At 49.5% G+C, this 25,784-nt stretch overlaps 1 long non-coding RNA gene across 8 annotated transcripts in view; it reads left to right on the forward strand.

The window, feature by feature from the left end:
* The window catches only part of LOC121014907 (uncharacterized), a 29,621-nt gene that overhangs the window by 120 nt on the left and 3,717 nt on the right, over positions 1-25,784 (forward strand). Inside the window, exons 1-7 of one of the 8 annotated variants that reach the window (XR_005783500.1) lie at positions 43-540; positions 844-2,638; positions 3,276-7,277; positions 13,289-13,748; positions 14,095-14,346; positions 25,335-25,448; positions 25,548-25,717. This is a non-coding gene — a long non-coding RNA (uncharacterized LOC121014907). Of the gene's footprint in view, positions 1-37; positions 541-843; positions 2,639-3,275; positions 7,278-13,288; positions 13,749-14,094; positions 14,347-25,334; positions 25,449-25,547; positions 25,718-25,784 lie in introns of those variants that run through there. The other 7 variants (XR_005783502.1, XR_005783499.1, XR_005783497.1 and 4 more) reach the window with 7 other exon arrangements.

Consider the following 25,784-nt stretch of genomic DNA (forward strand, 5'->3'; position numbering starts at 1 on the left):
AGGGCGGGTGGGGGTGGGGGTGGGGGTGGGGGTGGGGGTGGGGGTGGGGAGGCGAGGAGAGGTCACGGCCCCGACAGGCCGCCTACGGGCTTGTGCTTTTCGATCCGGCCGGCTCGAGGGGCTTGGGATTCCGGGGAGCTCCGGGGGTCTAGGGGCCCGGAGTCCCAGGAACTCCAGAGTTCTCGGGTGGGGGGGGGGGCCCGGGGGACTCGGAAGGTCTCAGGGTCTTGGGGATCTCAGGGGCCGGGGAACTCCAGGACTCTGGGGTTCTCGAGGGCCCAGGGCGGTCTCAGGGCGGGGTGTTTGCCTCAGGATCCCGGAGGATTCGGGGCACCGTGGTCGTGGCCCGCTGGCGGGGGCTTCCCAGGAACCGACGCCCTGGTTTTGCGTTTTCTGCGGCCTACACGGACTCTGGACTTGTGAATGCAGCGAAATCTTAATGAATGAGTAATGCGACAGCAGAGTCGCCCGCGGGGTGGGGGCTACCAATCTCCCCACCCCGGCCCCGGCCCCGCCCCCGGTCTGCGAAGCCAGACCCAGGTCTGTGTTCCCAGCCTCCCCGCCCCCCAGAGGTTCCCCGGGTGTCTGATCCCTGCCTCCTGGGCTCCTACTCCCCCCGCCCCCAGCCAGCCTCAACTGTCAACCTCTCTCTGATGCCTTGGCCATCGCTTTCTGTCTTCCCAACTGCTTCCCATCTGCTTAAAACCCTCCTGTCTCCATTCCCCGGACACCTCTCATTGCCTGTTCTGTTGGCTAACTTACCTGCCTGTCTCCCCGCCCAGCTTGTCCTCAAGATTTTGCCCTCCAGCTCTTGCTCTTCCTCCATGAAGTCTCTCTTTTAAGGTCCCCTGACGGTTGCCTTGCATGGATTCCTCTGAAAAAACAGATATTTCCAGTCCCAACTTCTCTCTCAATGCCAGTCTGACATTTCCAATCAATTGTGAAATGCCCACCTGCGTGATTTCAGATGTGTCAAACCGGGCATTTCTGAAAATCGAAAACTCATCTTCTCCCTGTAAGTAGACCTATCCTCACACTGCCATGCCAGAGGGCAGCCCGCGCCCTGACTCCACTGCAGACTGCAGAAAAAGGACTTGCTAAGTCCCAAGAACACAGGGCAGAGAAGACAAAGCCTGATCCAAGGCAGAGGGTTGCAATTAGCCCCACAAAGTGCATTAGGAACATCAAGGGGGGCCAGTGGAGACAAGCCCTCTGGCGTCTGACAGAGGAGAAAGTTGATAAGGGAGGTGCATCTGGACACTTACTACTGTAACTTCTGCTAACAGTGTGGCGACTCCCTCAGGTAACACATGTTGTGGTAAGCCTATGGACTTGTGACCATGTGCTGAGCACTATTCGAAGCGCTTAACTACGTATTAACTCACTTAATTCCTACAAGCCCACAAGGTGGGGGGGTAAACCAAGGCACGGAAGCTGCTCACTAGCCTGTGGTCAAACAGTTAACAGTGGCAGAGTTGGGTTTGAACCCAGGTGGCCTGGCCCAGCATTCTTGTTCTTGACCATTAGCTGTTCTGCTTCTCCGTCACCTTCTCAGATCCTTTCAACAAGTCCTATTGTTGTTACAGAAACTTCCTATGTTCTGAAGTTGAAAATCATTTTGAATCACCATTCTCTCAGTTATTAACTATAATGCCCTTTTTTGTGTTATCAGGAGGTTAGATAAATATGCCTCCTATGTCTCCGTGGCACTTGCACAGAAAGCCTCTGGGATAATCAGGACTCTGTGGCCACAGTCACCTGCTGAACTGCTGGACGGCCCCGCAGAGCTCTGCTGGTGCCCTTCCTCTCCCTCGGGCGCCCGTGAGTTCCCTCAGCCTCTCCCATCGCCCTCACGCTTACGTGGCCGGATCCTCCTTGAAAATCCGGTATTTAGGTAAGTCCAACCAACCCTTGGCTTCAGACAGACAACTATCCTTTCTTGAGCTTCTTCCTCCCTCTAGGCAAAAATCGAACAACTTCTTACATTTCTACAGGTCATTAACATTTACAAAGTGCTACACTTTTTAGTATCAACAGCATTCCCAACAACTTTGTGGTGTGCGGTTACCATAGGATTACAGGTTTGCTTCTCCCCAAAATCACGTGGCTCTAAGTGGCAAACAGGATGGGACCCCACTGGCCTGTAAATGCAATCGTTATATATAGACAGTATATGGAGGGGACGGAACTGTTTAAAATGGTAATAATAATATAAAGTCAATATACATGATGTTGTTGGTTTTACACAGAACAGTTGAAGCCTAGTTGGTCACGTAGAACAGAAGAGGAACCGTTCTTTGAAAGAAACCCAAAGCAGGACTCTTGACAAAGAGCAAATACATTAACATGTGTGTCAGCAAAGAAATGTGAGGTAATTTTGTAAACCTTATCAGTAAAAAACTGACAGGCCTTTCATATTTTTACTGTTCTCTCATGAATTTGGAATCATATTTGCCAAAAAAACAATAAACACTTGCCATGTGAAGAGTCCAAGGCCTCAAGTCCCCACCCCAGCTCTGCCCTGTACAAGCTGCATGTGCTGTGGTGGGTGAGTCAGCTCCACGGAGCCCTGGCCCCTCCTTGCCAAGTGGAGAAATCATGTCCACCCCCAAAGGATTGTTTATGGTGATTAGTTAAGGTACGTGCACAAAAGCATAAGTCATAAAGTAAGAGATGTTAATATGAGGGCTAACTTTAACATAATTTTATATGAAAACTTTATTGGGTCAGCACAAGGTAATGTACTTCATTGCCACGAAGTATATTAAATGTTAGATATCTTTTTTTTTATGTTTATTTTTTGAGAGAGACAGAGGGTGAGCGAGGGAGGGACAGAGGGAGAGGGAGACATAGAATCCGAAGCAGGCTCCAGGCTCTGAGCTGTCAGCACAGAGCCCGACACGGGGTTCGAACTCACAAGCTGTGAGATCATGACCTGAGCTGAAGTCGGACACTTAGCTGACTGAGCCACCTAGGCGTCCCACTTTTTCTTTTTTTAATGTTTACTTATTTTTAGGAGAGAGAGAGAGAGAGAGAGAGACAGAGAGAGAGAGAGAGAGAGAGAGAGAGAGAGAGAGAGAGAGAGAGAGGGAGTGGGGGAAGGGCAGAGAGAGAGGGAGATGCAGAATCCAAAGAAGGCTCCAGGCTCTGAGCTGTCAGCACAGAACTTGACACAGGGCTTGAACCCATGTACCCTGAAATCATGACCCGATCCGAAGTCGGACACTTAACTGATTGAACCAGCCAAGTATATTAAATGCCAGGTTTCCTACCAGAGATTCTCGGCTCCCACACGTGGCAATGAAATCATCCCTCCGAGCGCGTCGTCATGCACAATCTGAGTTCTTTGCCAGCTTTGTAAGGGACAAGAACCAGCACACGAACAGAAGAGACGTATGGAACACCCTCTGGTCATGGTGCGTCTATGGGTGTGACGTTGGGGAGGGGCTGTGGGAAAACGAGGCCACTCGCAGGAGCCGCGCAGCCGGGAGGCGTGTCTGAAGGCCCAAGCCCCGCGGTCCGGAGCCACACAGCCGGGAGGAGGCGCCCAGCATCGCACTCCACCTGCGTGGTGATGAGAATCATCGCCCTTCCCTTTGCACCTGCCCTTTGCCTGGCTCAGCGTGGCTTCCTGGGGACAGGTGTGTGTCCCGAAGCACTAAGAGGCTGCTGGTGTCTGGGGGCCCTTTTAGAGGAGAGTCGGAAAAGCCACCTGCAGTGAAGGCAGGTCACCAATTCTTGAGCTGATTTCCACCGTGTTTGAAGATGTCTGGTGACTCGGGCTCCTCAGAGGGTGAGGCTCGTGGCGGAAGTAAGCCTTGGCTGTGGCGAAGGACCCTCAAGGGTGCCCTGCGGTGCTTTCCGGCGACTTCGGCCAGTCGGGGTCCGTCACGGCAACAGGCTGTCTTCCATGCCTGTTGTGCGGAATTGGTCTTCTCTGTTGCACTTTCTTGTTGCTGTGATTCTCACAGATGAAAAGTAGGGTTTGCAGCAGAATCTGTGCCTGAGGAATGTGATCAAACTTCTTGCCTAAAAAGAGCCTTTGTGTGGGTGTTCGTACTTCGCCTTGCGTAGCTGTGCGGTATCAGTGTTAGGACCCTGCCCGTCCGTGAACACTTCTGATCCACTGTCCACAGGCCGGTGGCTTGGCGCAAGCCTGCTGTGCGGTCACCTTTCGCTCACTGAGTCACCATCACGGGACCTTGACCGCCTACCTGCCCCTCCCGTGCACCTCGTCGCAGTGCTTGGTGATGGGGCTGCCGTTTGCTGTTCCGAACCGGCCGGCCACACCTTCACACAGCGGGACGTGTCCGCCCTGTGGTGCGGAGCCGCCTCCTCCCTCCCGCGCGCCAACCTCACCACCCACAGTAGAGTTCCTTCTTTCAAGGAACGGTCGGTTAGGTTCGTCTTTCGGAGTCTGGGGCTGTTACGGCACCGGTGGCCGGCAGAGGCCTGGCTTAACCCGACGGCCCAAGGACTCTCTGCAGCAACTCACTACTCATCCTCATCCGGAGAACATCTGGTTCCGTGCTACAGCTTCCCAGCTAGAAGTCACTGGTTCACACGTTTCAGATACGAAATGTAAAAACCAAGACCCTTATTAGGATGCGCTACGGCTCAGCGATTGTGGCCCATTGTGTCGGAGTCTCGAAAACGGCCACAGGGTATGTCTGGGGATACCCAGGAGCCCCCATCCTGTGTGGGAGCGGCATTCCCAAACTTTTGGGGAACGCGGCCTGAGAAGGCTCGTAAAGCTGCAGACCGTGCGTGAATGCGGGGAGAGTCAGAATGCCTTCTCGGCCTTTCTGATGGAGGCCGAGGGAGCCAGAAGGGAGCACAGATTCAAGATGCAGCTGCCACAACCCGGTGTTAGAAACACATTTGCCCACAGTGTCAACCCCACACGTCACCAGCACCGCTTTGTACTGAGGTATGCATTGTCATCTGCCGTCTTGGTTTTGGCCACAATTTGCCTCCCTGTGGAAGTGATGTGCTGTAAGAGAATCCGAAAAACCAAAACGCGGAGCCCCACCAGACTCCAGGCAGTGGACCAGATCTGGACGACGAGTGGAAATACTTTGTGACGCCCCAGTGTGAATAATAGGACACGAATCACAGAGGGTTGTGTCTTTCCACCTGCACGCATCCGCTGCTTGCCTGAGGCAACGGGAGATCATGTGTTGCTTGTGACCACCCAGTGGTTCAGATCCAGCCCCTATGACCTCTGGGGGGCTCTCCACGCTGGTGTGAGAATGACAGCACCTGTAAGTAGGGTGTGAGCTGATGGAAAGCAGTGTGCTGTGACCACAGCCCAGGACACACGTTACAGGTGACCAGAGGCAATTGTTCGAATTTCTCAGCAAGGCCCCTGGTGCAGCCAGCCGGTCCAGCTAACGTCACCTTCCTGAGACCCAGGTCTCGAGGGTTGTTCCCACCCCGTGCTCCCCAGTGGAGCCCGAAGGCCAGCCTGCGGCCGGCGCCCCTGACCCCTTGCAGTCAGGAACCTCCTTCTGAGCACCAGGGCGTCGGCTCTTCTGGCCTTGACCTGTGAGGCTCTCCTACCACCAGGCTACGCAGCCTCCTTGAGACAACAGAATCACTGTGGATGACGTCCACTCACCCACAACTGAAACTCGCGCTACCAGGAAGAGCCGCGGGGCTTGGTGGCTGGCCAGTAGACTGCATAAATACAAGACTCCACGTGGCTCGGCTTCACGCCAAATGTCAGAAAGGGAAGGCCAGTGTGCCCCCCAACTCTTGGGCTTGGGGAGCGTGCACGGAGTGAGATCAAGAGGGCAATGAGTGAAGGCGGTGTGGAACAGGATGGTCTTTCCCGTCTGTGTGACTCCTGCCGAGACCCACACGGCGGATGGCAAGTCCCCGAGGGTGGAGCGCCTGGGAGCCACCTCTCAGCCGGATGCGGGGCTGGTGTCCTTTCCACCCTCCAGAGGAGAGCCAGACGGCCACATTCATTCCTCTTGCTACACTCTTGCTCAAGGTCAGCACGAGGGGCCGCGAATGCCGCTCACTTGTGTGGGGAGGTGGGCGCCCTTGGCCGCCGGGTGAGTGGAAACTCTCCTTGGATCGGCTGTGGCCACGGCCACGCTAGGATCCCACCCTCACCCACACTTTTGACGGGGCGACTTTTGATTGCTGCATTAGGCAATGCTTTGTGGTAAACATCAGGGTTGTCATCAGGAAGCGTGCCACGTTATGCTTATGACTTTAAACAACCCAGTTTTCAAATCTACTTTGGAATCTGAGTGAACGTGAACTAGTCCACGTCTCCGAGGTGACCTGGTGCCAAACACTTCTCCGGGTTGGAGACACTTCCCAAGCTTCCCTGTGGGCCTGTTCTTTGGACTCTTGTCAGCAGCTCCCCCAACTCTGCTAATGAGGTTTCTGATATCGTTGGACTGTTCCAGAACATTCCATCTCAGAAACGCTGGCAAGCCTCCTGGCACCGAGAAAGATGCTGCTTGTGAGTGACTGTCAGCCTCGGCTCTGCATCTGGAGAAACTGGTTATCTTGGGGTCTGTCCCCCTAAAAACCCTCCAGACTCTTTTCTGCAGCCACCTTGAATCTCATTCCACCCAGTGCTCACTGCACAGAAATCAGACTCTGAACTTGCCAGGCTCCTGAGTCTGGGTGGAGTCTGGAGATGGGTCGGGTCTGGGTTTCCCATTCTGCAGAGCCCGCCGGACTCGCCTCGCCCAGGCAGTGCTGCGCCCCGAAGCCTCTTCCATGCCTGGCGCCCTCCCCCAGCTCCCCCATCCTATGACAGGTGCTGCCCGGCAGAGTTGTGGCTGCCGGGGACCGAGCAGGGGGACACGGAGCCGGCACCCAGGCGGCCGCTCCCGGAAGCTGGCAGAAGCATGCTGCTGCCCGTGTAGACGCCTCCTGGCATGGAAGGGCTGGGCCAGCGCCGGAGATGGGAGTTCACACCTCTGTGCGGGTGCTTAACCTTTCCTGCCTGTTGACTTAGGAGCAAAGCCAGTCAGGAAATAGGCCCGAGAGCCAGAGGGCACCCAGCCCACGTCAACTCAGTACCAACCGAGCACCCATTGTGCTCACCCCTGACATCCTGCACTGCGCAAATGTCCCCAGCAGCAGGGGATTTGGGCCACAGAGTGAAAACCCGCAGCGGTGTGAGTCTGTGTTCTCCACATCTCATACCACCAATACCTATATTTTCAGAATAGATTTTTGAAGAGCAAACAACCGTGTATCACAGAGTAAGATGTACACCCCAACCCAAGGATCTTAGAGCAAACACGGTGAGTGAAATAAGGAAGTTACAGGCAGAGCACGAAGGGCGGTCTCCAGAAGAGGGGGCTCAGGCAGGGTGGGACCTGGGCGAGGGGTCCCAGACACCTCCCCGCACGGTTCCTGGCAGCGGCTGGGCTGTGACGATGGTGCTCTCACTGGCTGGTCTCACACGGCTGCGTTTTCATCTGATGTCCAGGCCACCGCCCACCAAAACTAGAGCAGAGTATATATATATTTTTTTTAGTTTATTTTGAGACAGAGAGAAAGGGTGCACACAAGTTGGGGAGGGGCAGAGAGAGAGAGAGAGAGAGAGAGAGAGTATTCCAAGCAGGCTCCACGCTGTCAGCACAGAGCCCGACGTGGGGACTGAAACACGAACTGTGAGATCATGAGCTGAGCAAAAATCAAGATTCCGACACTCAACCGACTGAGCCCCCCAGGCGCTCCCCCCTTTTACTTTCTAGAGAAGCAGTTACCAGATCACTCAGAATTTGATGTGGCTTGCATTATATCCCTGCGGGACAGCATGGGCCCAGATCCTCCAGGCCAGGACTCCTAGGGACCTCTGGTTGACTTCTGTCTCCCTCCTGGCCCCACCCCTGCCTAGGCTCCTCCTGGTCCAGGAGCACTGGTGAGTGTCCTGCCCTGGCCCTCCTTGCACTGATTGCACACAGTACTTTGGTGGTTTGGGCGCCATCTGCCTGGTACCCACTGGCTCCTTGAAGGACAGACAGTAGCTGATGCACAGGCCCAACTCTGTGTTTGTGTCAATCAACCAACCTTCACCGCCGGGAGGAGGGAGGTAACAGGGACCTGACTGTGAAGACTGGGCACCTGAGTAACTTGCTTTTTCCGACAGTCCTCATTTATATCAGTGCTCACAGTTGTGACAGCTGGGCAATCATTGGATGTAAATGGACAGGTCCTCACTAGATTCTTTCCAAGGGCTCCCCTCTGGGTACCATGCCTGCAAGGTTGCAGGTGCCAGCACTCAGCCTGCGGCCCCAGTGCCTGGTGAGCGTCCGGGGCAGACACTCGGGCCTCGCTGGCTGTGGTGCGCTGGGAAGTTAAGTGTGCTTGCTGGGGACGGTGGGGGGCAGGGGTCGGACACGGACGAGGTCCTAGTAGCTCTGCTATGTGTCAGGGGCGGGGCTGTGGGGACGGAGGGCCATCTGCCATCTTGTAACCCTGCGACCACCCCGCACACCTGACTGTGGGTCACTCAGACCCCTGTTCCTTCTCTCCCCTTGCCCACCTGGGACTGTCGAAGCACCTGCGCCCATGTGCACCGTGCACATGACATTGGAGTTTGTTCTTGGTCTGTCTGTGCATCTGTTCATCTGAGGTTCTGACTCCGAGGCTAGGAGGCCAGGAGGCCAGGAGCTGGGGCTGGAACGAGACACCGCTCCCCACCCCTCCCCCTCGGCAGCTGCAGAGCCTTGGTGAATTGTTTGCTTCACTGAACCTCAATGTTCTCTTCGAGAAACTGGAGATAATGAAAGCACGTACTGAGGCAGGAAGAAAACTGTCCCCAAAGAGGTCCATGTCCTAGTCCTCAGAACCCGTGAGTGCTACCTTCTGTCATGGAAAGGGATATGATTATGGGCATGGAGCCTTGAGATGGGGAGAGTGCTCTCGATCATCTGGTCCCCTTCTAATTATGCCCGTTCTTAAAAGTGGGGACTCTTTCCCCACTGTGTCACAGAGACATGTGGCCACAGAGGCAGGGTCTGAGAAATGACACGCTGCTATCTTAGAAGATGGAGGAAGGGACGTGAGCCAAGGAATGTGGAAGCTTCTAGAAGCTAGAGAAGTCAAGGAACAAATCCCCCAAGTCAGCTTATAAATCCGGGGCAATGTCCGTGCTTTGTATTTCAGTATACCTCACAGTAGCTAGAATGGTGCTGGGGCCATAAAATAATAAAATTTAGAGATTTTGAACTGGAAAGGATCTCTCCGATGATTTTGTTCTACCACGATAAGCAATGTGTTGATCACAGATGGATGGCTGGTGGAGAGATAAATGGGTAAGTAGATGGGTGCTTGCGTAGATAGATGGATGGGTGCGTGGGTGGATGAGTGGATGGACAAAATTGCTAGCAGCCTAAAGTGAGGTTTTGAGATATTTGTGGGATTTCTAAATAATTTCAATCCTTTCATCAGAGTTCAACCTGTCTCTTTTCCTCTCTTTGTAAGCCATACATAATAGAAAAGTTGACTGAGTTAACTCTAACCTGAGTTAAATATCGATCCTTGTGAACTCCGTGTTGAATAAGACCAAAACATCTATGGTCATTTACATGTAACACTCAGATATCATGTATCCTTCAGGTTCATTAAATGCATCAGAATGCACTAGATCCCAAAAGGGGAGGTGAAGAGTAAGGAGGTTTCCAGGTTTCTGGAGACGCACAGATTCACCTATAATTCATCTGTCACATGGAACATTGGCGACAGAAGGGAGAGGTTGAGAAACTTTGGGTAGTTCAGGATTTATTCATAGGCTTGGCACACTAGAAGACATGATGATCAAAAATATGGCCCTTAAAATACAAATGCCATGGGTTCTCAAAATAGTGGAAATGGAATCATTAATATTGAAGCACAAGAGAACCAAACAAAACGATTCTCCTAATTTCTGTTACTTCTGTGAGTTGTTACTACTCCTCTGGCCTTGCCCCCATTCCTAAATTGGATCTTTCATGACCTCAGATCAAGTCTGTCACTGTGAACACTACTGTCTTCAGAAAGCAGTCCAGGCTGCGGGCCTCCCACAAGGCAGTCACTGAGGACAGGGGCCTCCTTGTAGCCCTGCTACACACTTGTCGCTGGCACAGCCCCCTCCCAACAGATGTTGGTCGAGTTCATGAACTAATCAGTTACATATTGTTATTTAGCCAGTTTCCATCTTTGCATTGGGACAGACCTCAAGCCCAGAGATGGTATGAGACTTGACACAGCTAGTTAATGGCAAACCACAGCTGGAATCCATGTCTGTCCATAACTATGCCAACACTTTTCCACCTTAAGATACTCCAGAGAGGGGGCTCGTCCTCTCCTGTGGAATGAGGCCAGGGCCCCGTGGGGTCTCATTGGACCATAAGGCTTCCTGTTCCCAAGTATTGGAGGAGTCTCTGGTTTATTAAAATCATCGGAGTCATTCAAGTTCCTGTTCCATTTATAGCCCAGCCATCAGATGAGCTGTGGTGGCCCTATTTCTGCCCCAGGCTCTTGGTGTCAGGGCTGGCTCCTTTGGGGTCATGGAACAGGATTTCCATTCTGGACTTGCACCACATAGCCCCAAGGATGGATGGCAGGTGGCTCAGAGCTAAAGTTTCCAACTGAGACGCATCCATTCAACACGTGTTTATTTCATACTAACATGTTGGGCACTGCTGTAGGCTCTGGGGCACAGAAGTGAGCAAATCAGAAGCCCACACAATGGAACACTACACAACCATGAAAAAGAATTAAAATCTTGCCGTTAGAAACAACATGGATAGACCTAGAGGTTGTTAGGCTAAGTGAAGTAAGTCAGACAGAGAAGGAAAAATACCCTATGATTCCACTTATATCTGGAATCTAAAAAACAAAACAAGACAAAATAAAAAACAGAAAGAAGCTCATAAATACAGAGAACAAATAGGGGTCAGCCAGAGAAGAGAGGATTAGGAAATAGACGAACTAGGTGAAGGAGATTAAGAGGTGCGAACGTCCACTTATAAAATAAGTAAGTCAGGGGATGAAAAGTATATAGCATAGGGAATATCGTAGGGAAAAAAAATCCTGCAACTTTAATGAATTCATTTATCAGTGCTAATAGTTTTTTGGTGGAATCTTTAGGGTTTTCAATATGGAGTATCGTGTCATCTGCAAAGAGTGAAAGTTTTGCTCCTTCCTTGCTGATGTGAATGCCTTAATTTCTCCATCTTGTCTGACTGCCGTGGCTGGGATTTCCACTACCACATTGAATAAAAGTGGTGAAAGGGGACATCCCTGTCTCGTTCCTCATCTCAGCGGAGAAGCTCTCAGCTTTTCACCACTGAGGATGATGTTAGCTGTGGGGTTGTCATACATGGCCTTTATTATATTCCGTCTATACTTTGTTGAGAGTATTTATCGTGAATGGGTGTTGACTTTAAAGTTTTCGCTCTGTACCCATGGAGTACGATTTTAGTTGCAGATTGTTCACATATGGGTCATGTTAAGAAAGTTTCCTTCTAGGGGCGCCTGGGTGGCGCAGTCGGCTGAGCGTCCGACTTCAGCCAGGTCACGATCTCGCGGTCCGTGAGTTCAAGCCCCGCGTCAGGCTCTGGGCTGATGGCTCAGAGCCTGGAGCCTGTTTCCGATTCTGTGTCTCCCTCTCTCTCTGCCCCTCCCCCGTTCATGCTCTGTCTCTCTCTGTCCCAAAAATAAAATAAATGTTGAAAAAAAAAAAACAAACAAAGTTTCCTTCTATTCCCAGTTTATTGAGTGTTTCCATCATGAAAGGGCATTGAATTTTCTTAAATTCTTTTTCTGCATCCATTAAGATGATTATATGTTTTTTTCACCTGCATTCTATTAATGTATCATATTCCACTGATTAATCTTCATACGTTGAACCATTCTTGCAATCCAGGAATAAATGCTTCTTGGTAATGGTGTGTGATCTTTCTAATATGGGGCTGAATTCAGTGTGCTAGTATTTTGTTGAGGAGTTTTGCATCAATATTCATAAGGGATGGTGGTCTATGGCTTTCTTGCAATGTCTATGTCTGGTTTGGGTATCATGGTAATTTGATAACTTAATTTTTTTAAATCCTTGCCTTTTAAAATAAATTCCAAGGATGGGGTGAATATACCTTTCTACATAATTAAATTTGGTATATTCTAGAACAGGTGCAGTTACCTGCCTAAATGTACTTACTAAAAAATATTTCCCGGGGCGCCTGGGTGGCGCAGTCGGTTAAGCGTCTGACCTCAGCCAGGTCACGATCTCGCGGTCCGTGAGTTCGAGCCCCGCATCGGGCTCTGGGCTGATGGCTCGGAGCCTGGAGCCTGTTTCCGATTCTGTGTCTCCCTCTCTCTCTGCCCCTCCCCCATTCATGCTCTGTCTCTCTCTGTCCCAAAAATAAACGTTGAAAAAAAAATTAAAAAAAAAAAACATGCTGATGTAGATAGAAGATAGTTAGATTTGGTTTTCTCCCAGTCTAATGATTCTATTCGCATATTTAGACTATTTCTAGCTAATGTAATTCCTGATAAAGCTGGGGTTAAGTCTGCCATCTTGCTCTTTGTTTCCATTTGTTCTTTATTCTTTCTTTCCTCCCTTCTTTCCATTAATAAGTAATTGTTGGTATTTCATTTATTGTTTCTATTGGCTTTTTAGCTGTGTCTTTTTTAAAAATATCTTTTAATGGTAATTCTAGTGATTACAATACACACCTTCAGTTTATCACAGTCTACCGTAAGTTAATGTTCTAAAACTTCACATTCATTGTAAGAAACGATACAATATTCATTTATTCCTTAGCACATCGCGTTGTTGTTGTTTTACTTTTATGTGCATCATAACCCCCCAATATGCCATCATCACCATTATCATCATCATCATCATCATCATCATCATCATCACTATTTCTTTATTTTTAAAAAATCTTGTAGTATTTTATTTGAATAAAGCCATTAAAATGGCCTGAAACAAAATGATCAGCATAAAAGGAAATTACAGCATCACTATATTTATACAAGAGGGAGCAGCAAGGGGCACATTTGGAAGTGCCTATAACACTGTTCAATCGATCCACGTTAAATCCCATACAAGTAAGTAGTCAGAATGCAGCGTCATATACATACCATTGAAAAGGAAACGGGAACATTTACAGAGTTAAACTTTTGTATAACATGTGAGTTTTGATATGCTATGTTTAAGTTAGCAAAAAGCCTTACAGTTTGTGTGAAATGGTCGTGTGCCCTAATCTCACCCACCACTAGATCAAGACACTGAAACTGAGAAGAGTTCCTTCCTTATTTACAGCTTTATTCTTGACGTCCCTCTTTGAGACCAAAACGATTGTGGAGCTGACTCGTACCTGGAGTGATTACAAAATACCACAGTCATAACAACGAGAGCCAAAAGACGTATCGACCATCGTTTTACCTTTCAACTGCTGAGGTCACCTACAACACCGTGCAAGAAAGCACAGTTGTGCATTCACGAGTTGACTGTACCAACCTCTGTAAAAATTTAGGAATGAGCACATCCGAGTAAATGGATACTTCTTTATCTCACAGAGTAAAACCAAGCATTTTCTACTTTAAAATTATTTCTGTGTAAAACAAAGACAGAACTCTTGGAGGTCAAACAAGGAAAACAGATAGCAAGTGGAATGCACTGTTAAATCATGAAACAAAGAAGAATCTGCAGTAGAAGTCAGGCAGTATAATCTGCAACCTTTTTAGGGGAGTACTTATTCCCAGCAACCATCACATCTCTGGTAAGATCTCATTTAAAAAAAAAAGTCACAAATTCTAAAAAGTTAATAATCCACTCTCTGAAATCAGATATAAAACTATTACCAACAGAAGATACACAGAGTAAATGGTTTTACTAAAAGCTGTTGACGTTTCCATCAGCAGTAACCATAGGGAGCTGGCTGGTTGTAACCACAGTGTCCGTATCCGTGGGGGTAGTAAGTTTCATGTCTATACTGCAGGTAACTGTTACCCCAGGATTGTCCATGCTGCTGATTGGATCGAGTGTCAGTTTGCCACCCCCACCGGTTTGACCTCTAAACAGTCTATTACCTTGCAACTGATCGCCTCTGTGTCTCTGGCTCCCAGCACCTGGGCTATTCTACTCCTCAACAATTGGAAGGAGACCTAGGAGGGCTCTTCAGGTATTCATGGTACTCTTTGACATCTTCTGTGAATGTACTGGCAAACGTCTCTTCAAAATTTGGAACAGCTTTAGAAGGGTCTGTATTCCTGAAATTCCCAGCAACTTAAGGCAGCTTTGCTGTTTAATGTTTATGTTGTTTCCATCTCCGGCCCACAGCGTGGCCAAAGGATCTCCCAGTACTTCACCTCTCCAAGGTAACGGAGCCACTCCCATTACTATTCTTTTTTTTTTTTTTTTAACATTTATTTATTTATTTTCGAAGGAGAGAGACAGAGACAGAGACAGAGCACAAGCAGGGGAGGGGCAGAGAGAGGAGGGAGACACAGAATCCGAAGCAGATTCCAGGCTCTGAGCTGTTAGCACAGAGCCCGACTTGGGGCTCAAACCCATGTACCATGAGATCATGGCCTGAGCCGAAGTCGAGTGCTCAACCAACTGAGCCACTCAGGCGTCCCGCCCCCCCCCATTACTACTCTTTTAAACAGATTTTTTTTTATTTTATTTTATTTTTAATTTTTTTTTCAACGTTTATTTATTTTTGGGACAGAGAGAGACAGAGCATGAACGGGCGAGGGGCAGAGAGAGAGGGAGACACAGAATCGGAAACAGGCTCCAGGCTCTGAGCCATCAGCCCAGAGCCCAACGCGGGGCTCGAACTCACAGACTGCAAGATCGTGACCTGGCTGAAGTCGGACGCTTAACCGACTGCGCCACCCAGGCGCCCCTTAAACAGATTTTTTAAATTTATGAAAAAATAATATTTTAAATTTACCTGTATATTGAATTTCCGGTACCTCTTGCAGATTCAGGTTCCATCTTGGATGCTTTCCCTTAAACCTTAAGAACTTCCTTAGCATTTCTTGTAGTGCAGGCCCATTGGTGCAAAATGTTGTGAGATCTTTTTTCTTCTAAAATGTCTTTATTTTTCCTTTATTTTGAAGAATATTTCCACTGGGTATAGAATTTAGGTTGCTAGGTTTTTGGTGTGTTTTTTTTTTTTAATTTGTAAGTAATTTTAGAATTTCAAAGATACTATTACATTGTCTTATGACTTTCGTTGTTTCTTTTTTTTTATAAAAATTTTTAATGTTTATTTATTTTTGAGAGAGAGACAGTGTGAGTGAAGGAGAGGGAGACACAGAATCCGAAGCAGGCTCCAGGCTCTGAGCTGTCAGCACAGAGCCTGATGCAGGGCTTGAACCCACAAACCATGAGATCATACCTGAGCCAAAGTTGGATACTTAACCAACTGAGCCATCCAGGTGCCCCAGCTTTCATTGTTTCTGATGAGAAATCAGCTATCATTTTATTTTTTTTCAGCTGTCATCATAGAGTTATTCCCCTGAATGTAATGTGCAGTTTTTCTCTAGCTATATTTAAGTTTTACCCTTTTTGGTAATCTAACTATCATATGTCTAGGAGTGGTTTGTGTTTTTTCTGACTGGGATTCACTGAATTTCTCAGATCTATGAGTTTGTGTCTTTCATCAATTAAAGAAAATCTCGTCCATTATCTCTTTAAATATAGAAGAGACAGTTCTATACTTTATTATCTCTCTTTATTTTGCCCCATTCCTTCAATTCCTTAGAGTCCTAAGCTCCATTAACATGTATTTTTAACCAATTTATAGTTCCACACATCTTGGACATTGTTTTATTTTCCATTCTTTCCTCTCTAATTTGGATAATTTCTAACAAAGTATCTTCAAATTAACTGATCCTTTCTCTTCTGTATCCATTATGCTGTTAAGTCTATCGAATTTTTCATTTCAGATATTGTATTATTTTTACTTCCAGAATTTTCCTTCTATTAATTTTTTTATAGTTCCCATTTCTCTGGTGAGAATTTTCATCTACTCACCTGTTCTGTCCATCTTTTCACATTTTTTTCATAAATTGTTTTTTATATTTATAAAAAGTCTTAAAGTTTTAAAGTCTTTATCTGCTAATTCCAACCTCTAGGTCATCTGTTGGTCTGCTTCTATTCACTTTTTTCTTGATTATGTCTCATATTTCTTGGCATATCTAGTGGTTTTACACTGTATACTTGACATTGTGGATGACAACACTGTAGAAACTCTGGATTGTGTTACCTTTCTCTATAAAGAGCAGACATTTGCTTATTATTCTGGTAGGCAGTTAAATTTGTGGCAGATTACTTTGATCCTTTGGAAGGCTGGTTTTAATCTTTGTTAAGACAGCTCTGCTTTGGGTTGCCTGGGAGGCTCAGTTGGTTAAGCATTTTACTGTTGACTCAGGCTCAGGTCATGATCTCATGTTTCCTGAGTTTGAGCCCCATGTCAGGCTCTGCGCTGACAGTGCAGAGCCTGCTTGGGATTCTCTGTCTCCCTCTCTCTCTGCCGCACACACTCTCTCTCTCAAAACTAAATAAACTTAAAAAGAAAAAAAAAACAGGTCTGCTTCGGTTTTCTTCTTTGCTCCAGAGTATACTCTCCTGTATCATGCATATTTAAAAGTTTTCATGTATTTTGACATATTTAAAACTTTTCTATCTGGGGAGAGACTGCCCCTTCCAGGGCCAGCCAATTGTTAAGATGCCAAAAAGCTCGTCGGGAAGCATGCCTCTGATCTGCAAACTAACCAGTCTGGAGCCAAAACTCCCCTTTCTGGCCCCTGCACCCAGGAGGCAGTATTCTTCTGTCTTCGTTTCAGAGCCAGGGACATACCCTACAGCTTAGGGCCTGATGGAATTATTCAACCAGGCCCGTCCTAGGCTGTCGGCCCTGCCATCTTGCCTTTCTTTCCTACAGAAATCCCAGTAGAGGTCTTGATTTCCACTTTCCCCTTACTCCTGATGATTCTGGTGCTTCCTTATGTGGCCCCGCATGGCATTGTGCCTCCCATTTCTGGGACCCATGAGCATAGTAAACTTGTTCTTTCCTGAATCTCTCCTGCATGTCCTCTTGTGGCTGCACCTCAGTGAGCATCACAGAAAAGAACACAGAAGACTCTTAGCCTGAAATGTGACCAATACCCCAAGGGGTGTCCCTTCTGGGAAAGCCACAGTGTCTATCAAGCCCTTCGCACTCGATGGAAATCGAACTCCAAACTGTCTCCAGCACTGGGCAGCCCGGGACCTCCTCAGCTATTCAGCTTTCCAGCTGCTGATTTCTGGGTGCGGGGGTGGGAGGGGTGTAGTTAAGAGCCAGCCAAGACTGTGAAATGTCTTTGCGCAAACTCAGGTGAGAGGTCCAGTCTGGTGCACCCCTCCCTTCTGGGATTTTCTCTTCAGTTTCCAGCCCTCTGGTAGCATCAACCTCCAAACTCTCTCTCTTTATCTTGGTAAAATCGCCACATTTTGCTCGACCCTAGTGTCACGAGCCCTGAGGGGGCTGGGATGTGCTGTCGCGGAGAAGTCAGATGAATGTGGCCAAATGGTATCCGCTGGTTTGCTTCCTTTATTTCAACGATTGTGTCCTTCCAGCTTCTGTCTGCTTCCACTTGCTGCTGCTGCCTTCACACTATTGTTCTTCACATTTGATATAGAGTTTATCATTGTTATTAGCAGGAGGGTTTGTCCAACCGAGGCAACTCTGCCATGGCCGAAAACAGATTTTCCAAAATATTTTCCTGATATGCAAATGAGTCCACATCAAATGATGTGGAATCAAAATCAGAAATCCTTACAAATTGAGAAAGCCATATTTTCTCACTGTTGTTGTAAAATAATTTTGGTCACCTCTACTTCCTAGTATCCGTAAATTACAGAACTCTAATAGTTGTAATTGAGTGGACACTCTGTACTTGGAGAGCAATGAAGCCGAGTGATCGATTCCTCGCACACACCCTCCCTTCCCTGTGTTTAATGGACGTAGCATCACACAGAACTCCTAGTGGTTCACTTGAGCGACAAAAACAATTTCTATAAGCTTGTCTGGGAAAGAAAAGTTACTTTTTGACACTTTGATATTGGAACCAATATTGAAACTGATGGGATTCCTTACGTTGTCAATAAAATGACAGTTCAAATGAAAGAACCAATTTCTGCTCCCAAAGCTCGCTCAAATCATGTTTTCCTCAACGATGGCTGGGCTCGAACAGCTTCCAGAGACCTGGGTGTGGACGCTGCGTGGGCGGCAGAGCGCCTCTGCGCGCACACAGGCCACCGTACTCGGTTTCTGAAAACACCCGCTTCATCTGGCATGGAGCAGAGTGTCACCGGAGGACAGCCGAGCCAAACCCAGCACTGGAGCTCTGACACATCCGGTAATAAAACGTTTAGCTTGGCTTGGAAATGCCACTTGCAACGTTTCCACTCCTTCTCAATCTCCATCTTTCATTTCCTTCGTCCCTGATTCTTCCCCTGGCACTTCCAGTTTTCACACAGTTTTTCTCTCTTGATGCTCAGTACAGTCTGATAGTTACCATTAAACAACAACAACAACAAAATGGGATACCTGGGTGGCTCAGTCGGTTGAGTGTCCAACTCCTGGTTTACGGCTTAGATCGTGATCTCGTGGATCGTGAGATCGAGTCCCACGTCAGGTTCTGTGCTGACAGCTTGGCCCCTGCCTGGGACTCTCCCTCTCTATCTGCCCCTCCCCTACCCACTTGCTCTCTCTCTCTTTCTCAAAATAAATAAATCGTCATGGAAAAAATAAAAACACAATAGAAAAATAAAAAACCACAAAGGAAAGGAAAACACATTCATCAGACTTCAAGGAAGAAACAAAGCACAGCACCTCTGAGAACAATCCAAGCCGACGCAGCTGTCTTTTCCTCTGAAAATGCGCTCTGTCACCTGCTCTAGGAGGCGGACCAAGACCAACAGGACGGCTGTGATGCAGTGCAGAGTGCTCGAGGACAGAAGTCCTGCCGCTGCTTTCCAAGGACCGGTGCAAACACAAGCCGCGTGGAATCTCCATCCTGCTCCCACTCTGAGCCAGGGACCCCATGGATTCACAGAATCGCAGCACCCCGGATCTGGAAGGGACGGAAGGGATTACTTAATCCGATTTGTACCTATCATCGTGAGATTCTCCTTCAAAATACCCTTGAAGGACAGCTCTCAAGTTCCCACCTGTGACCAGAGTCCACGGTTTCTCACCTCAGCCCACCCCACCTCTGGACAGTGTCAGTGGCTAGAAATTTCTTTCTGGCATTAACTAAAATCCTCATTTCAGGACTGGTACTCATTGGCCCTTGCCCTCTACAAATCTACAGTTACCTAACAGTAAATACGGACAGGCGAGAGATTGCACTTTCTTTCTGTAAGTCAACTTAGACTTACATCCAAGTCTCCCTCTGGTAGTGTCCACGGCAACATTCTGTCCCAGTGGTTATAAAATTCCCGGCCAACACCCGACGACCCCAGGGCAACGAGGAGTTCCCAGGGGCCTACGCAGAGCCAAATATTCAGGGACATTCTTATTTCAGTCCTTTCGTGTGTGCTCGCTGCCAGTGGAATGCTCAGGGTCCTGTTGGGGCCGTTGTGGGTGCGGCTGCTCGGCCATCCCAGGTCCCGCCACCTCCCAGGGCACCTTCATGGAGGGGGGCAGGTTAGTAACACGAGGCAGGTCACCTACACCTGTTCTATTCCTCCCAGGACATCTTTTCCTCCTAATTCTTTTTTTTTTTTTTTTAGTTTATTTATTTATTTTCAGTGAGAGAGAGAGAGAGAGAGCAGAGGAGGGGCATAGAGAGAGAGAGAGGGAGAGAGAGAATCCAAAGCAGGCTCCGTGCTGTCAGCACAGAGCCCAATGTAGGGCTCGAACTCATGAACCGTGAGATCATGACCTGAGTCTGAACCAAGAGTTGGACACTTAATCGACTGAGCCACCCAGGTGCCCCTCTCCTAAAAGTACCTACTTCTTGAAAGTACCACTCCTCTCTACCCCACCACAGGAAACTGTTTAATTTCTTACCAGCTTCCATAAAAGTCAGGGAGGGCCCTTGTCATCCAGCCTCCTGGCACAGCCCCAGGCAATGAAATTCCACTTGCACACTTGCCTGAAGTGTGGCGGGGCAGCAGGGAGGCCGGAGAGGAAGGTAAACACAGAGGCCCAAACACAAGTTTTAACTGCCACACGAAGCACAAATAAATCCTTTTCTCCACTTCCTTCCGAATATTTGTCACTACCTATCACGTTTGCCTCAAATGCTACCGCCCAGTTCAGAAACCATTCCTGGTGCCTTCACTGATTCCCCCCAAAACAGAGTTTCCAACTTTTCCATCCCTGTCTCAACCTGCTACCACTTGTCACGCCTTTTAACGTATGGTGCCAACACCCGTGGAGCGCAGGCGTGGTGTGACCCAGGATGCGAATCGCGGAGCCGGGTGAGCGCGCCCTCTGGACGACACACGGTAACCGCGTGACAGTGCGTCTGTCCCCCACCCGCCTCGTGCGGTCGCCCCTCGAGACTGCAGCCAACACGCAACTGCACACTCTCTTCCAGCACCTTCTCCGGAGTGTCGATTGGAGCAGCCCCCCGTGAAGCTCTCCTCCGTGGCTGCCTCGCTTCTGAGAGAAGCCGTCTCCGTCCCTTCGGTTTGTCGGCCACGCTCCTCGGATCCCAAGGAGTTTCAGCATTTCGGAAATCACCAAAAACGGGTGGAGCTGTCAGACGCCGGGCTTTGAGGGGGCTCGGCCTCTCCACCTTCCGTGACTTGTCTCTGTGTTTGTTGGATTGGAAGCAACTCGGTAAAACCTTCTCTCTGCGTCCACAGTTGAGATGCCCACGTGGGGCTAAACCCTATTAGTTTGGGGCTAATTGGGGGAAAGGCTGATGGAATTAGCGGGAAGTCGAGTACCTTAACCAAAATTCGCTAACAGAGGGTTGCCAAGGAGAACAAAATTCTTTGGAAACTTTCTAAGAACTATTTTAATTAGCATACAAATTGTTCATTTGGAATCGCTATAATGTTTGGCCTCAATCTGCTCTCAAGTAACATGACTTGCTTTAGAAAGCCTTTTTATTAGCTTGAAGGTACACTACGGCTGGAGCCCGTATGATTACTACAAATTACCAGGTTCCACATTAATGAAGTGTTCATGCCTGAGGATTATAGGGTCTTGGAGACAGAGAAGATCTCCGTGGATATTGAATCTAAATTTCTCCCCGTTGCTAAAAGCCTCTGCTTGAATATTTTTCCTGAGCGCTATGAGCATATATTACACGATATATGGAAGGAAGGGGGGAGAGAGAGGAAGAGGGAGAAATGTTTTTATTTTTGATTGAGTCAAAATCCTTCTCGGGTTGATTTCCACCTCCCTGCTTCAGCCCTGCGCTGGGAAACACCGCACAAGAAGACGCAGCCTGCTCTTCTGAGAACTTTTCACCACAGGCTCGGCAGAGCCGGGTACCTGGGCCAGCGAGCGTAGCCACCGCCCTCTCGCTAACCACCGTGGCCTCTGTCCTTCCTGGGAGGCACCCCCCACCCCCAGTGCTCGGGGGCCAGGGTGCACCTGTGGAGAGCGGCGGACCAGTGTCTGCACATCCCCACGTGACTTCCATGGGGAGTACTGTGTGCAGCTCACCCCACACAGGGCTCGGACCATGCAGGTGACCAGTAACTACCTCATTATCTCTGCCCCTTCCCTTCCCAATCAACACGGGGACGGGGTGCCTCCATAGAACACCCAGACATTCTTTCTCCCCGAGAAGGTGTGTCGCGGAGAAGCACAGGCTGCCGAGAGACGCCCATGGGCTAGGGGGGTTCTTCTCTGCCTCCCTGGCCCACAGGAAATCTCTGCCCTCAACCGGGTTCTTAATCTCGGCGGCACATAGAATCACTCAGGGGCTTTAAACACGGTGATGTCTAGGCCACGCCGGGACCAGTGAGGCTGATTCACCCAATTTGGCCCTGAAAAAGCACTTATTGTGCTACCTCTCGCTTCCTTTGTTTCAGGCATTCTCCACTGACTTTCATTTTGTGTGCTGGGATTTTGGCTGTTCATTGCATGTGCACACGCATGCACACACACAGGCGCACACACATGAGCACACATGCACACACACACAGGCACCGGCACACATGTGCACCTAGGAGCACGCACAGGCACACACGCACACACAGGCACGCACACAGGCACACACAGGCACGCACACAGGCACACACAGGCACGCACATGTGCACACACAGGTGCACGCACATGCACACACGCACACACATGCACACAAGCGCACACACATGCTCACACAGGTGCACACACAAGCACACGTGCACACGAGCACACACACACACACACACACACACATGCACACACGAGCACACACGCATATGAGCACACACGCCCCAGCCATGAGTTCTCAACGTGCTCCCTCCTAAATATTTGGTTCTTTGCCTTCTCTCTGTGTAAACACTATCCACATGGAAAACTACGACTCCATTTCCTTTCTCGCACATTTTTTCTCCCCGAAGTGAGTAACTGTCTTGGTCTTTCAGTTGTTCAACCTTCCGCGCACTCGTCGTGAACTCACTGCACGCTCTACCGTGAGCACAGCCGTCTCCCTCACGGGCACAGACACACCTGGCCTTCGCTCTCTCACCTTCTCTGTGCTGAGGTCTCGCAGGCCTCGGTCCTCCTGCCCCTGTCTGCATGACCGTGCCCAGGGTCCACCCAGGAGTCGCGGCGTGGCTTCTTGTCAACTGCGTCAGGTTCCTCGTTCCAGATCCCGGGTGCTGTGCTTCCTGTTTACTCCCATCCCTCCACTGGCTTCCTGAGGGAGTGCGTGCGAGGTCAGGGCGTGGAGACCCTCCAGGTCTGCAGATCTCGATAGTGACAGGTCTGGATGCAAAGTGCCCTCAGAGTGCTGGGGCCTCGTGCATGACCTCCTGACGCCCAGGGCTGTAGTGGGTGGCATCACGTCGCAGCAGGCACTCGGGCCCCAGCCGGAGTTCCCCAACGCCTGCAGGTGCCCCTCACCCCTCCAGATGGACCTGTTCCCCGTTTTGGCCGGGACTCCTTTTCCTGAGAAGTCTCGCCGGTCCCCACAGCACGAGTGTGTCTTGTTACCTCGCTCTTTCTCACCCCTTTCCTCTTCGGATTTTGAGAATTTAAAAAAATTCACCTTCCAACAATTCTGCTGCCGAGATCGGCATTTATGCTATTGGAGGTTCTTTGTTTTGTTTTGTTTTGTTTTGTTTTACAAAAGCTTTCCCCCCTTTTCATGCCTTTCCGGGTGCTCCTTTTTAAGGCATTCTGTTCTTGTTTCATGAGTGCGATATCTACCCTCCTCTCTCTAAGGATGCGAATTCGAGCATTTTCATTTCTTCCCCCTGCATTGTGTCTATTTTCTCTGGATGTTTGTGTCTTTCTCCTCCTTGTTCTGGTGTCTGAATTCGACGTTGGGTGCTCTCCTCCAGAGTCTGATAGTTCTGGGCTGTCCACTCATAAGAGCAGGGCTGGTGGGCTGTTGGTAGCTCCGTGTGTGTGGTCACCATCGGATGGACCGCTGAGGAGGTGCCACAGGCCCTCACTTAGAAACTGTGGACATTTCTCACATCTTGTGAGGATGACACAGTCCTGAGGCCGCTCACTTAACCCACTCCGGGAGAGACCTTCTCTGTGACCCCAACCAGGCAGCAAGCCTTCTCCAGGCCTCAGCTGCCTTCCTGCGACAGGTGGAGGGAAGGGACTTCAAGTTTCCCAGGAGCCTTTTGCTTTGAGGCCGACCTGGTCCCTGCCTTCCTGGGTCCCTGCCGCCGTCCGCTTCTGTGCCGTTCCGGTGCTGTGGTGTGAGTGCTTGCCTGCTGGCCTCCCTCGCAGTGTCAGCTGTTCTGGGCCTGAGGAACCCGTCACCACTCCTCGGTCTGTTTCCCGGCCCCCACAGTCTCCTGGCTCTGGCTTCCTGTCCCCTTCCTCTGTAGGGACCTGCACCACATTCTTCTCTCCCCTTTTCCTCCCCCTCCTCCTTCTCTCCCTCTCTGCCTCCTGTCATCTGAAGATTCACACAGGAGCACAGGAAAAACCTAGCCTTCACGTCAAGGAAGCCCCTGGGCTCCTTTCCACTCTTCAAACAACGCTATGCTCCAAGCTCGGGGTGAGTCACGAAGTGCACAGATCCACCCCGAGGCCTGACAGTTGTCGCCCAGTGCACACCCCCTCCTCACCGCCAGGGCCGAGAGCCTAGCAGCCCCCGCACAAGCATGTGCTGAACACCCGGCTGAATCAACAGCGGCCTCATCCGTGGTCTCCTCCCCGGCAGCTGCTTAGCGGAGAAATGGCCCCAAATGACATAGTTTTAACTTGTTCTTCTTTAGTTTTCTTTTGCTTACACACGAGTGTCTGTAATTCGCTAATTCCCTCATATCTTCTGCTGCATTTTTGGTCTCTTGGATTAGATTATAAGCTGTTTGAGAATGTGAGCTGTCTTAGAATTACAGAATCGGGGTGCCTGGGTGGCTCAGTCAGTTAAACGTCTGACTTCGGCTCAGGTCATGATCTCATGGCTCATGAGTTCCAGCCCCGCATCGGGCTCTGTGCTGACAGCTCCAAGCCTGGGGCCTGCTTCAGATACTGTGTCTCCCTCTCTCTCTGCCCCTCCCCTGCTCACACTCTGTGTGTGTCTCTGTCCATCCCCTGCTTGTGCTTCCCCCCACCCTGAAATAATAAATAAATTTTATTTAAAAAAAAACCTAATGAAATCCAGGCTTGTGGACAAGTTTATAAATATGGGCATCTACATTTTATTTTCTGTAGAGCTTCAATGAGACTTAGCACCATTGTCCCCCATGCTATCATTCTGCCCATCTTTTCTTCTTTGTTAGCTGAATTCGTGAACTCCTGGAGGATGGGGAGGATGACACATTCATTTTTAAATTTCCTAAGTTTCGGGGCGCCTGGGTGGCGCAGTCGGTTAAGCGTCCGACTTCAGCCAGGTCACGATCTCGCGGTCCGTGAGTTCGAGCCCCGCGTCGGGCTCTGGGCTGATGGCTCAGAGCCTGGAGCCTGTTTCCGATTCTGTGTCTCCCTCTCTCTCTGCCCCTCCCCCGTTCATCCTCTGTCTCTCTCTGTCCCAAAAATAAATAAACGTTGGGAAAAAAAATTAAAAAAAAAATTTCCTAAGTTTCTTTCCAGATGCCAGAGGAATTATGAAATTTTCATACATCCAAGAGTCACCTGGAGAGCCCATAACACGTGCAAACCCCCAGAGCCCTTTGCAGGTGATTCTGATTCTGTGTGTCTGAGGCAGGGCCTAGTGATGTGCATTTTATCCAGCTCCCCAGGAATCCAGGACGGGTGGTCCTCAGAGCACACACGCATGCTGAGAAATGCAAACCCGGGGAATAAAGGGCGTGTGGCGAAAATGAATGAAGAAGGAGAAGGGGGCAGGTGAGAGAGGCAGACTCACTCCTGATTCCAGATCTCTCAGAACTCAGCCGCCTTCCCATCCCTGCCCCACTCACAACGTTTGTGTTCATTTCCCTTCAGGAGATGAAAAGGACACCTAAAGCCCTCTGGAGGTGCAAAGCTCAGATCTGCCAGGTTGGAAGGGGAACGGCTTTTCCCAGGAGACTGGGAATTAAACTGACAAAAAACAGATTAGCAAAAGAAGAAAAGAGTTTCTTTAGGCCTGCAACGTGCACACCTGGGGAGGTTTGGTGAGGAGGAGCTCACGGGGGGGGGGGGGGGGGGGGGGGGGGCACGAGTAATTGTGAAGGGGTGGGT

The sequence above is a fragment of the Herpailurus yagouaroundi genome, unplaced genomic scaffold (genome assembly GCF_014898765.1).
Source record: "Herpailurus yagouaroundi ecotype Mexico unplaced genomic scaffold, PumYag 203, whole genome shotgun sequence".
Lineage (NCBI taxonomy): Eukaryota > Metazoa > Chordata > Mammalia > Carnivora > Felidae > Herpailurus > Herpailurus yagouaroundi.